The sequence below is a fragment of the Panthera uncia genome, chromosome F2, assembly GCF_023721935.1.
Source record: "Panthera uncia isolate 11264 chromosome F2, Puncia_PCG_1.0, whole genome shotgun sequence".
Lineage (NCBI taxonomy): Eukaryota > Metazoa > Chordata > Mammalia > Carnivora > Felidae > Panthera > Panthera uncia.
The window spans coordinates 7,898,851-7,912,592 of record NC_064812.1 but is presented as its reverse complement, the minus strand read 5'-3'; positions in this window follow the sequence as shown (position 1 = coordinate 7,912,592).

Genomic DNA, 13,742 nt, shown 5'->3' with positions numbered 1-13,742 from the left:
ATATAACTCATTGTGGACATGTGGTAGGCACTGTTCTTAGACACAGGGTAAGTGGAAAGCCTAGTCTTCCCTATCACAGCACTTAAAATCCGAATTCTCTCGCTGGTCCATCAGGCCGTCTTCATCTCTCTCTTGAGCATCATCTTCTGATTCACAGCATCCTTCTTCTGGATCCCATGCTGGTTACAACAGTTGCCATACTCTCTTCCTTTTCTTGGTCTTATTTTGAAAATGAAAGAGTTTCCACTATAAGAATAAACATTTCATGTTTCTATAATGTGCATGTTGATATATTCTTTCCTATCTTGTATCTTTCACAGAGTTCAAGGATAAAAGTGGAAACCTGAGAGTCACTGGGGTGCAATTTGTAAATGAAGTCTTTGTCTGATAAGATTGCTCAGGGACACATGTTAAGAGAGGCACTTGGTTAAACAGAATGTCATCTGGGGTCCCTTCAAAGCCTGTGGTCTTGCCAGCTTGTTGGGAGTAATGACTGTCTCATTCATCTTTGTATTTCAAGTCTCCAGAGCACAGAGTTCCTGAACTTTCCACACAACAAATGTTTGTTAATTAAATCAGTGAATTAATAAATGAATAGATGTTTACAAAGAAATTTTTCACTGAAGTCTGGCTGACAGTACAAATAGGCTGCCTGAGGCATGGAAAGAGAAAAGGAAGTGTTACCTACCTCATTTCCCAGTGCTTCCCCAAAGTACACAATCAGCTATTTACTTACATTGCCTAGGGCCTCTCTACATTCTAATTAATTTCATTGAATCCTAGAACATTCCAGGGTAAAGGGACACTAGAGGTCATCTGTACCAGGCAAGATAGTCTAACAACATCCATTATCAACATCTCCACATCATAGTGATTTCAAAGGATAAGGCTTCATTTCTCGCCCATAGCACACTCTCATGCTGCTTCAGGGGTGTGGACAAAATCCAGGCCCCTTTCATCTACACTCAACCATACTTCGTGCCCCTATAGTCTCCCAATGAACCATGCAGAAGAAAGAAAGAGTGGGGAGCTTTGGGCAAATTTCATGGTCCAGGCCTGGAGCTGGCATTGTACCAACACTCATTGGCCAGAACTCAGTCACATGCTTCATGCTTATACCTGTCTGTAAGGGAAGAATGTGGTCTAGCTGACTGACTGGTCAGGAAAGAAATCATGCTAATTCAATATCCTGCCAGTATCTGCCATGAACATGCGGACACAGGAACCCTTTCAGTACATTTGACCATGGGGACAAGACGTCTGATCAAATGCACCTAAGGGCATTGAACATACTATTATGTGGGCTTTCCATTTTATTCTTGGATGGGATTGTTACAAAATTCTTTTTATCCACTATTCACTTGAGTAACCTGTAACAGTATGCTATGATGGAAAGAAGACTTGATGTAGAGTCCCTCTGCCTCGGGTTCTAACCTCAGCTTTTCACTTGCCAGGTGTGTGCCTTTAGGTAAGTTACTTAAACCCTCCTACCCTGAGAGTCATCATCTATAAAGTGGGGGAAATAATGCTTACCCCAATGAAAAGATTGAGTATGATCATTAGAGAGCTTAGTTTAAGGAAAGTACCTAGTATATGTCAATAGCTTTCCTCTTTAATTTTCTCCCATTTACTTTAGTCCACATTTATCATCCAAGAATATTCTCTCCAGCTTCCAATTCAGATTATTGAACACAGCCATAATGTCATCATTCAGGGTCTGCTCCAAACAAAATGCACCTGTGTCCTTCAACAGACAGTAACTTGACATAAGTTATGATCCTCCAGTGACGACCATGTGGAGGGCCAATATGACGCCCACAGTCCAACAGACTTCATCCATATTTCTTTAAGAAGAAACAGGACCAGAGAGGTGAAGTAGCCTGAGGTCATTCAGCCAACTACAAGGAGAAATGGAACTAGAAGCCAAACCCTTACTCCCTACTCTGTCTTCTTTCTACCTGCTCCTTCCTTATCCTCCCACGTGCCTAAGACAGCCACTATGTGCTTCTACAGTTGCTCTCTTTTTTTTAATTTTTTAAATGTTTTATTTATTTTTAAGACAGAGACATAGCATGAGTGGGGATGGGGCAGAGAGAGAGGGAGACACAGAATCCAAAGCAGGCTCCAGGCTCTGAGTTGTCAGCACAGAGCCTGATGCAGGGCTTGAACTCATGAACTGTGAGATCATGAAGTCAGACGCTCAACCAACTGAGCCACCCGGGCACCTCTACAGTTGCTCTTAAGCCTCAAAATAAGACTTTTTTTTAAGTCATCATCACAACTCATGAAAACAAAACTGTGCCTTTTTAATTAGTGTCTTGAATGGGAATGAATGGTTCATTATTCTTTCCCATCTCAAGCTGAGGTCATTATTAAAGTCCGAAGAAATAACAAATAGCCAAACAGGAAATTCTGAACAGCATGGAGAGGGTCACTTTTCCTCCATGGGTTCCAGAGCACAGGAGGGACCTGAGAGGCTTGGTTTTCTGACCAAGCAGCAGGTGGATAGTGGAAAACCAAAGGAAGATCCCACCATTTGGCCCTGGGGCATCCTCAAAGCAAAGGCCTACCATTCAGAGAACAGACTCCTAATAAGACTCATCCAGGCCTCCTTTAAGATATCTTAGAGATGTGGTGTTAATGAACTGAATTGTGGCCCCCCAAAAGTATATACTGAAGCCCAAACTCCCAAAGGGACTGCATTTAGAGATAAGAGTCTTTAGAGATGATTAACATTAAATGAGAGAATAAGAATGGGGTCCTCTTCCAATATGACTGATGTCCTTATAAGGATTGACATCAGGGAGGTGCACACACAGAGAAAACACCATGTAAGGACATAGCAAGGCAGCAGCCACCCGAAGCCAAGAAGAGAGGCCTCAGGAGAAAAAAACAAAAACAAAAACCGGCCAACACTTTGATCATAGACTTCCAGCTTCCAGAACTGTGTTAAGATTAATTTCTGTTGTCTATGCTACCCAGGCTGTGATATTTGACTATGGCTTCCCTAGCCGACTAAATACGGGTGGTTATTGGATTTAGACAAATATCTAATCTTCTAGGAGTTGAGTTATCTGAGAAGCCAGTCACCTTTTGTTTGATCTTCTGTAAACAAGGATCTACTACGCACTAGTTCCTGTGCTCAAGGCTGGGGATCCAAGATAGATACGATCTAGTCTTTGACTTCAAATATAAGATGCAGATGTGAATGAAAATTGACTGCAGTGCAGTACGACGAGTTCATTCAGTGAGGCTGATTGGCTGTTTTCCCAATGTTCAAGAAAGTCTTTGAAGAGGAGCTGACATAAAAAATGAAAACAAACAAAAAAAAAAAAAAAAAAAAAAAAAAAAAAAAACAAAAAACACCAGTTCTGAAAACTGAGAGGAAGCTTGCTATGTATCTTGGCAGTCAGGACGACAAATTCAAGGAAGAGTGTTTATCAGGTTTAAAGGTGTGGAGCATCAAACAGCAGACAGATTTGGAGGCTGAGTCCAGAGATGTAGGATATGTGTCTGATAAGCCATAGTGTGGGTCCTAAGCTAAAGGGTTCTGAGACCCAGGTCTCATCTTTCCTGTTCTGCTGGCCCTGTGGCCTCCTATACCAACTGGTTTCTAGCTTGACTCAGACAGTGGAAAAGGTGAGGTGGGAAGCAGTAAGGAGAAGGGAAAAGCCGGGGGAAGGGGGTTCTCCCCATTACAATCTGCCTCATACTCCATGATGGTGTGCTGTGTCTCCTCCATGCCTCCCTCCATCATTGGACTCACCTTCCTATCATGGTGCCAGCTTTCAGGTTGCATTGGTCCCTGAGTGCCAGTAATACTTCCTCTTCCTTCTTTTGGCCCCCTGGCCTAGGGCTGGTTCCAGTGCTCCCCGTCACCAACCTCTGGGTTATTCCCGTCCCTTGACTACCTTCTCAGCAATGCAATGACCTCCATAACTAACTCCCTGCATTAAAGACCCTCTGTATTCAATACTCAAGTGGTCTCTGTCTTCCAGTTAGACCCTGCCCAAGACACCTCGACAAACACTTTGGACTTTACTCTTAGCTGACAAGGAGTCATGAAGGTACATATGCATCGGAGTGACCTATCAAACTCATTTTAGGAAGATGTTTCTGGCCTCAGGGTGGAGTACGGAATAGAAGGAAGACACTGAAGAGGGGGAGACAAGTAAGGGAAGTAAAGCAAGAGCGCATGTAACATTTAGGGCTTGAAGCAAATATCAACGGCAATTAAGTATAATGTGAAGCTCAATGAACTTGAAGTCTGAGAGAGTGGGTTCAAGTCCTTGCTCTGCCTCTAGTAGACTCCGTGACTTTGGACAAGCCATTCAGTAGGCACTCTGTACACGCCTACTTAGGAAATTAACCTTCTGTTACGGAGTTGTACAGTCACCTTGCAAGATGGGTCTTTCTCATACTTTCCTTCCATTTTAACAAAAAAATAAAAAGGGAAGATTCTGCACTCAAGGAGGTTAAGCAATTTACCTAAGATTACTCATCAATCAGTGGAAGCAGGCATCAAATCCAGGTCTGTGTGACCCCAACACATGTAACAAAGACCCTTCCTCTGGTGCTACTGCTTACCTAACTCACTGACTTTCAATCATAGAATGTTCCAGTTGGAAGGAACTGCAAACCTTGTCTGATAGAATTGTCTTGGTTTAGAGATGAGGAAACCAGGATAAGAGCTCACTGCTCTTCCCAAGTGCCAAGTTACCTTTTCTAATTTAAGGATGCTAATTCTTTTGTCCTTGTCTGTGGTACTTTGGACTCTGTCTCAAAGTTTATTATTTTCCCACAGACTTATAAGGAAAGATTATTTATTTTCAAACAATAAAAATAATCAAATGTTTCTTATTACTCAAAGACAAGCATGCTTGGCTTTCTCCAGGAAAAAAAAAAGGAAAAAAAAAAACTCTCTGCTTTTGCCCACTGGTGAAGAACTCTAATATTGAACTGGCTATATTTTTGTAGGTAGACAGAAGGGTCTGTCCTCCAAGGCCCAATCTTCAAATCCAAAGCCCTAAAATGAAAAAGAATTCTCATAGAGCATCTTTCTTTGGGTTGTGACCTCTCCCTTATTACCTATTTTGCTTCATGATACCATTTCAACTCTTTGAATAATTTTTAAAGTAATATCTCTTTAGAGAGTTAAATGAGGACATGTCTATAGTTCTCTGGTAAAAATCAACAGCGAAGAGCTGTGCCCCTTCCTCTGCTTAATATTGTATAACATGCATTTATTTTTCTCATATCCCCTAAATATTTCATGATCTCTACCTGAGAGGACCCACTTTATAACATAAAAAGATATAGTGATTTTAATTTCAGCAGCATTTATGGAGCATCTTTTTGGCTAGGCACAGTGGGAATTAGAAGCGATACACATACTGAATGTCGCCCCATCACTGATGGCCATTGTTTCCCGTAGAAAGAGATGAAATTATCATGGTTACTGTGTTCTGTGGCTAACCAGGAGATGGTCCAGTAAGTAAGACTAAGTAAGACTAATTTGGGCAAGTGACTCTCCCATCTGGGGTCTCGTCTGCGAAATGAAGAGGTCAAGTGTGGAGGTGCTGAGCTTCCAGCACTCTGAGTCTATGATCCCACAATTTCTATGAAATACGTTTCTGCCTGTGAAACACAGTCCCTGAATGATTCTACCCACAAGGACGCCACTGAAACTCAGCTAAACGCCAGGGTGTCTGATGGTTGAGAACAAAATCCATTATCCCAGAACGTTCAAGGAGAATTGGAAAGTTCCATGAGGAAGTAGCCAGTAACCTTGCTCATAATCGTGAGGAGAGGGGGGACAGAGATCACGCGCCGGCTCTGGGAGCTGGGTTGTAAACGAGGGCGCCTTCACTGAATGAAATGCTTGCCAGGAGCGGGGACCCATAAATATTCCATGACACCCAATTGATTTCTCAAAATGAGTTCCATTCCTCATTTGTAAATCAAGCCCATGAGTCTTCCGGCTGCTCTTTAGCCTCTGCTGTCCACCACGCTGTGTCTGTGCTGATTCTCATGCTCCCATGAGACCATCGACCTCCATCTCCTTCCCCTCGACACGGCCGAGGCTACTCAAGTTTTCTAACATGTGGCTCTGAAATAGCCACATTAAGTGCAGCGGGACACTTGAGAAAATTGAAGCAGGGGAAGTTGATGTCAGTGGATGGAGGGGAGAGTGAAACACAGTGGTACTCAGGAGGCAGCACCAGACTGTCCTAATGCTTGAGTTCAGACTCTTTTCGCCGAGACGGTTTCTCAACCTTTCCAAGTAATGGCACACAGAGAAATGTTAATATCTGTCCAGCACAGTGGAGCTAACAGAAGTGAGAATGCTTGAAATTGGAGGAGATAGGCTCTGAAGTTCTGGCTGCTGGGAAGCTCACCCCGGGAGTAGGGAATCAGCAGTGTAGCGCACCTGTTGTATTCGTCAGAGAAGTGATCCCAGCTCTTGTAATAAGTGACCAAAGTCTCAGCGGATTAATAGGACCAGGTATATTTCTGATTCAGGTCATCGCCTAACTAGGCATTCCAAGGAGAAAATGGCATTATAAGGAGTGGTTCAGGGATCACACCTCCTTCTATCTTATGGTCCTACCATCCTCTAGATCCTCCTGAAAATGCTCCACGGGGTCCTTTATACACAGCACACTGACAAGCAAAAAGAGGGAATGGAGAGCATCGCTGGGTATCTTATAACCAAGAACCCATTTCTTCCTCCCTTATTCCACTGGCCAGACACCAGCCATATGGCTCGAATGGCAAGGGACTCTGTGCACCTGACTGAACACAAGGAGTGAATAGATCCTTAAGCATGTGGCCAGTCTCTGCCACACATGTAACACATCCAGGATCCTCCGAGATCACTCTGAGGAAAGTGCAGTTCCTAATGAGCAACTCTGGCATCACCTGGGATCTTTCTAGAACCACAGAATCTCAGGCTTCAGCTGTGGACTCTACGTTTTAATAAGATCCCCAGGTGATCTCGTTTTTAGAAACACTGCGCCAGACCCAGACCCTTCACACCTGTCATCATCAAAACTGCTGACCCCATCAAAATAGCAAAGAATTTTAATCAACAGAAGTTTTCTATGGCTACAGTCCCTCTTCTCAAAAGTGATGGGGATTGAATGCATAAAGAAATGCAGCCAGGGGTGCCTCGGTGGCTCAGTTAAGCATCTGAGTTGGTTTCGGCTCAGGTCATGATCTTATGATTTCATGGGTTCGGCCCTGCATGGGGCTCTGTACTGACAGTGCGAAGCCTACTTGAGATTCCCTCTCTCCCTCTCTCTCTGCTCCTCCCCCAATCGCACTGTCTCTGTCTCTCTCAAAATAAATAAACTTAAAAATTAAAGCAAAAAAAAAAAAAAAGAAATGCAGCTATCATGCAAGGGAATCCATATCAGTTAATCACCTATTATCTCATTTGAGAGTTACCATAATCCTGAGGGAGGAGTTAGGATCTCTGCGAAAGTAAGAAAACACAACTCTGGTACGTAAGACGCTTACTCAGGATCCCCCGGATGGTTAGTGAGATAGTGGGAAGACACCCAGAACTATAGGCTTATGGTCTGGTAATTTCCATGACTGGTCTTGCAGATTAGCGACATTTCAAGCTTGTTTGTTTAAAAGTGGTCCAAAGATAACTTGGAAAGGACTCTAGAATTACGTGATTGGGAGAAGAATATGAAATGCTCAATAAGAGTGTGAAACATGCAAATTTAAAATTTTTGAATAATTCAGTGGAAGAAAAGAGATTTTCTTAAAGTTAGATTAAAAAGGAAAAAAAAGAGATCTTACAGGCTGTTCCAGTTAATTTTAACCTCGGTGAGAAATAGGACATTTCTCCTGTGCATACAATTAGACATTCAGGAGAAGTTAGGACACCCTGTCTCATGGCTGATTTCCATGAGAATTGTATGGTTTGCAAAGATAATTATAAAATTAAATCTTGTGCCAATGTGAACAAGACAAAACGCACCACTGATATTGTGATGTCTCAAGGACACGGCAGATGGAGATACCCTACCTCTGGTCATTCCCAGAATGCACCACGGCTCTAAGACTCTGGGCTCTGGGATGCCTTTTCATATCTGCCTTTCTTTTTGGTAATATTTGTTTACTCCTCCAGTAATTATTTGCACCTCATTACAACGAGGTTGGAGTTTATAATGATCTCAACAAGCAGGGCATTTCTCATGATGGTGACTAGTCGTTTTCCAAAGTAAGCAAGCATGAGAATATTGGGAAAGACCACTGCAAGGTAGATCCCTAAGCCCCGTCCCCAGAAATTTTGCTTCAGTGCATCTAGACTGATGCTCAGGTATTGGAATGCTTAAAAAGCAGCCGAGTGTATCCCATACAATGGAATATTACTCAAGCCTTTAAAAAGAAGAAAATTCTGAAATATGTGACAACATGGATGAACCTTGAGGACATTATGCCAAGTGAAAAAACCCGGTAACAAAAAGACAAATGCTACATGATTCCATTCGTAAGAGGTATCCAAAACAGTCATATTCATAGAATCAAAAAGTGGAATGGTGGTTGGCAGGGGCTGGGGTAGGGATACAAGGGGTGTTACTGGCCAATGGGCTTAAAGGTCCAGTTAAGCAGGGTCCTGGTTTTTCTCCTCTTATTCCTTAGGGCCTTGCTCCAAGCTTGGAACCTCGGAAACCATTATTTCCAGCCTGTCATTCTCAACAAATGTTTGCTTTACAAGTGAAATAAGGAATGACAGGATAAAACAAAGAAGGATGTAATAAATGAATGAATGCATGTAATAAATAAATGAATTCATGTAATAAATAAATGAATGCATGCATATCAGGTACAATGGGCTTCACTGCAAAATACTGTAAGGTGCTGCCCCCATGTTCTGGAACCTGCTGAAAAATGAACCAACACACTTTGTGGTCTCTGTGTGAAATAATTCTGAGAACAAGTATATTTTCATCGTTTTTTTAATACTAAACAATATTGAGATTAGACAAAAATAACTTGTCCACCTGTTCCAAGAAATATCTTCTCCTACAAAATAAGGCTAACCAATCAGTTTGCTTATTCCTTCATATGTTTAGGCATGCATTCATTTAACAAATATTGATTGAATAACTATACTGGGCTAGGCACTGGGGATACAAAGCCTAGACTTTCACTGCCTAACGGAGGAGGTGAATACGAAAGCTGATCAGTGTGGTGATGTGTGCCAAGGGCTGTGATTAGTGGGAGCAGTTTCTCCTGGGATTAATGGAAACACAGAAATGGACGGATCACTTCTACCTGCAGCGTAAGTACCACCTTGTGCGTAATGGACTTGATGCCTGTGCTAACGTGTGTAAGACAATTAGATACTGCTTGAGAAGATGAAGCAGGATAAACATTTCTGGCAGAGAAAACAGGATACACAAAGGTCCAGAGACATAAAGAGGCTGGTGTCAATGGGGTGGTGAGTATTTTGTCTTTCGTGGAGCACAGGATTTAAGAAATAAGCCTGGAAAGGTTAGTAAGGGCCAGGCACGCAAATGCATTATCTTGATAGGCTATTCAGACTTGAGAATGGCAAGATGAGGTTCGTCTTTTATAAAGTTGCCTATGGTGACAGAATGAAAGTGAACTTGGAGGCAAAATGTTTCCGTAGACAAGGAGAGCAGTTGGTGAGCCATTGCGCTTGACTGCCGGGAGACAGTGAGGGTTAAATTATGTCCCCCAGAAAGAGAAGTTCAAGTCCTAATCCCCCTTATATGTGAAGATGACCTTATTTTAAAGTAAGGTCTTTCCAGATGTTAACAAATTAAAATGAGGTTATAGTGGATATGGGTGGGCCCTAATCCAACGACTGGTGGTATCCTTAGAAGAAGAAGGGAATCTGGACACAGAGACACGCCCAAGGAGAAGGCCGTATGATAACGGAAGCAGACAGTGATGGGTCTACAAGCTGAAGGATGCCAAGGATGGCTGGCAAGTCCCAGGAACAATGAATGGGCAAGGAAGAGCCTTCAGAGAGAGGATGGCCCTGCCCACATCTTGATTTCAGACCTCTGGCCTCCAGAGCCATCGGCAGAATAAACTTCTGTTGTTTTACGCCACCAGTTTCTGGTACTTTGTTATGGAAGCCCTAGGAAACTAATTAAAAGATGGTAATTAAGATTGAACAGAGGAGAAGGACATACTTGGGAAATAGAAACGTCAAGATTCAGGGAAGATTGGAAATGGGGTGTAGGAAACATGGCGGACGCGACCCCTCACACTTTCCTCAACGTTGGACACAGTGAGTGTGGATATGTGAGAACCTCCCAGAGGAAGGCAGCTGGCAGGAAGGTGCTCACACTGTGTGTAGGCCAGGCAGGAGGGACAGGCTGGAGGGTCCCCAGTCCCCGGAGAGGGAGACCACGGGGAGCAGAGCAGACTGCCTGCTGAGTGACTCTGTAGAGAGAAATACACACTCCTCTGTATTGTTTGCCGTGCGGCTCAGGAAACAGACGCGCCTCCCCACTCTCCTTCAGCGGGAGAACGGATGTGTTTTCCTTAAGGTTTGACAAATACGTGCTACTCGACCGAGTGCTGTGTCCACGGCTGTAACAGGCCTGTCGTCCCAAGGCTCTCTGCTACAGTAACCTCTATCCGTGGCCAGGTTCCGCCTTCCTTCTCCCTGAGCACGAAGGGAGAGTCCCCTCCCTCCTTGCAGGAAGGAGTCCCCTCTGCCCTGGCTCTGTCTCTCCTGCCCTACTTCATTCTCTGTGCCTAATTAACCTCTTAATTTCATGCCCTACCTCCAGTTTTGGGTTTTGAGTTTGGTTTTGGTTTTGATTTTCTTAAGCCCAAACCCACCCTCCACCTGCAGCCCAGAGGTTTCTTCTTCTATGCAAACCTGATGGCGAAGCGGCTCTCCAGAACCGCAGGAAGGGGTCCGGCCCATTTTGGCTCACACGCCCTTCTACCTCCATATCCTGGATACTCCCATCCAGCACCCCTTGCATCCGTAAGTCCCATTTTTATCCTACCGCTCAAAGTTGTTCAAGCTTCATCCTGCTGCTCTTGCTCTGTTCCTTCTGCCCAGGTTGACCTGTTCATCTATGAACTCTTATTCATCAAGTGTCACCTTCTCTAGGAAGTCCACCTGATTCCCAGCCCAGTGCAGACACCGGCCGCCTTCTCCTCTGAACTCCCCCACTGTGGACGTTTCTAGCAATGTCTCAACAATCCTGTGCCATATGTGGGCCAGCTCTGTCTCTCTAGGAAGACTGCAGTCACAGAAGAAATACAACTGCATTCCTTTGATCTTTTTAGGCCCAAACCCAGCAAAATGGTACATAGTAGGCTCTCAAAAAAAAAAAAAAATGTGATGAATGAGAACCACAGAACTATTTAAATCATACTGAAAGCCCGGGCCCCACAGGAAAAGCATCTGATGTGAGCACCTGGGAGCCTCCGCTGAGGGCCAGGTGATTTACGAGATGTATGATTTATCAGTCTGCGTGTACCGGGATCACCTCTGCGTTCAGATTCACTGATGGAGAAAATGAATTCGATCCTGGATCTCTGTCCTCCCATGAGCAGCTTGCCAGGAAAAGTCGTTAATGCGGTAAATTATCTTCCCAGCTGTTAATATCGTGTTCCCATCTTGTTTCCCCTTCTTTTAGCTCAGCTGAGCATCACTCTGCTCAGTGATATTTACATGAATATCTTCATCTCGCCAGTTCCATTGTCCATCTGTTTGGCTGAAGGCAGAATTACCAGGCTGTGGCCAGGAGTAGAGGCAGGAGCCAGACTGAATGGTAACTTCTCCCCGGAGACAAAGGCAGCCCCATATCCAGTTTTCTTGCCCCTGTTTACTGCTGAAATGCAGCCTGGCAGACACAGAACAGGGGATTAGAAAGAGCATCCTTTAGGAAAATGTTAGAACATTAGGGGCATCGGTCTTCTCTAAATCAGAGGCTACCCCATGAAAGCTGAGTGGGAAACAGAAAAGAAGCATTGGCTTATCCCTCAGTCTGCAACCCACATCTAACAAACATTCATGTTTTCATTCATTTAAAAAATAGCTACCATGGGCCTATTACATGCCAGACACAGAGCATTCAAGATGCAAAAGAGTCCCTGAATTCACATCTCTTCTATTCCATTAGGTCACAAATATCTCTTGAGTACCTGCTGTATACCGAGCACTATTCTAAGTCCTAGGGGTGAAGCACTGATTAAGGCCACAGCCATACCATCGAAGTCCGAGGATGTGTTTGATCTGAAGGCTGAGTGGTGACCAGGCTGAAAGAGAGAACTTTCCAAGCAGAAAGAAGTGCTCTTGAAAAGCCTCTGGGATGGAAATGCACTTGACATGTTCAAGGCACAGAATAAAGGTAGTGTGACAAAAGTGAGCCCTGGGGGTGGAGGGAGGTGAGGTCTAAGAGTGGGCAGTGGCCATTGTATGGCTCGCAGATCCTATTCTCTTAGATTTTCTTAGGTGATGCGAAGACACTGAAGCATTTTAGAGAAATGTTGGCATTATCTGAATCATCTTTAAGGAGACCAGTTGGTTGGCCCCTGTGTGGAGAATGTGTGCAGAAGAAGCAGGCTGGAGGCAGGGAGGCCAGTTAGAACTATTGCTTTTGTCTGGGGCACCTGGGTGACTCAGTCAGTTGAGCGTATGAATTCAGCTCAGGTCATAATTTCCCAGTTTGTGGGTTCGAGCCCCGCATTGGGCTCTGTACTGACAGCTCAGAGCCTGGAGCCTGCTTCAGATTCTGTATCTCCGTCTCTCTCTTCCCCTCCCCTGCTCACACTCTGTTTCTTTCTCAAAAATAAACAAACATTAAAAATTTTTCAAAAGAGAACCACTGCTTTTGTTGACACGAAGAATGACATGGCTCGATGGGGATTGCTGCCGTGAATGTGGGAAGATGTATTTTGCAGGAAACTCAACAGGACTTGCTACCGACAGGGAATAGGTGATGTGCAAAGGAGGGAGCAAGCCCAACTCTGAGGTTTGTGGCAAGAAAAACTTTGTGGATGGCAGTGCCATTTATTAAGGAAGGAGGGGCTAGGGAGTGGGGAGCTGGAGAGGAAAATCAATAGGTCCGTTAGGGACGCCTGAGGTTTGAGATGCTGATCAGACACCCAAAGGGAGATGTCAAGGTAGGATTAGGGTTCAAGGACAATGGAGAGGAGGCGGCAGCCAGGTGGGGGCACGCAGGGGAGTTAGGAACACTGCACAGATTGAAACGGAGCTCATATTGCAAAGCATCTGCTGTACGTCAGGCATTAGATTTCAAATCCCATGTGCGCCATCGCATTTCACCCACACTACGAGGGAGACGTTAGGAGATGTTACTTCCCGAGTAACACAGAACTTAAAAGCAAGTGTTGCAGTCGGCTGGCATCGATGCGCCGGCTCAGAACTTTTCTGTGTGGCCTTGAGCGAGTTACTTAGCCTCTCTAGGTCTGTGTTTCCTCATCTGCAAGCTGGAAATGACAATACAACATCTATGAGAAATAAAAGAGGCAATGCATGTAAATATGCATTGTAGATATGCATACATGTAAATGCACGCATACAACACACATATGCATTTAGTAAGCGATGGGCATCACAGTGATCGCTTTACGTCATGGGTTGAACTGTGTCCCATAAAAATACCTGTTCCATTCCTACCTCCCAGTCCTCATGACTTGAACTGTTTGGAAAGAGGATCTTTCCAGATGTAACCATGCTAAGATGAAGACATACGGGATAA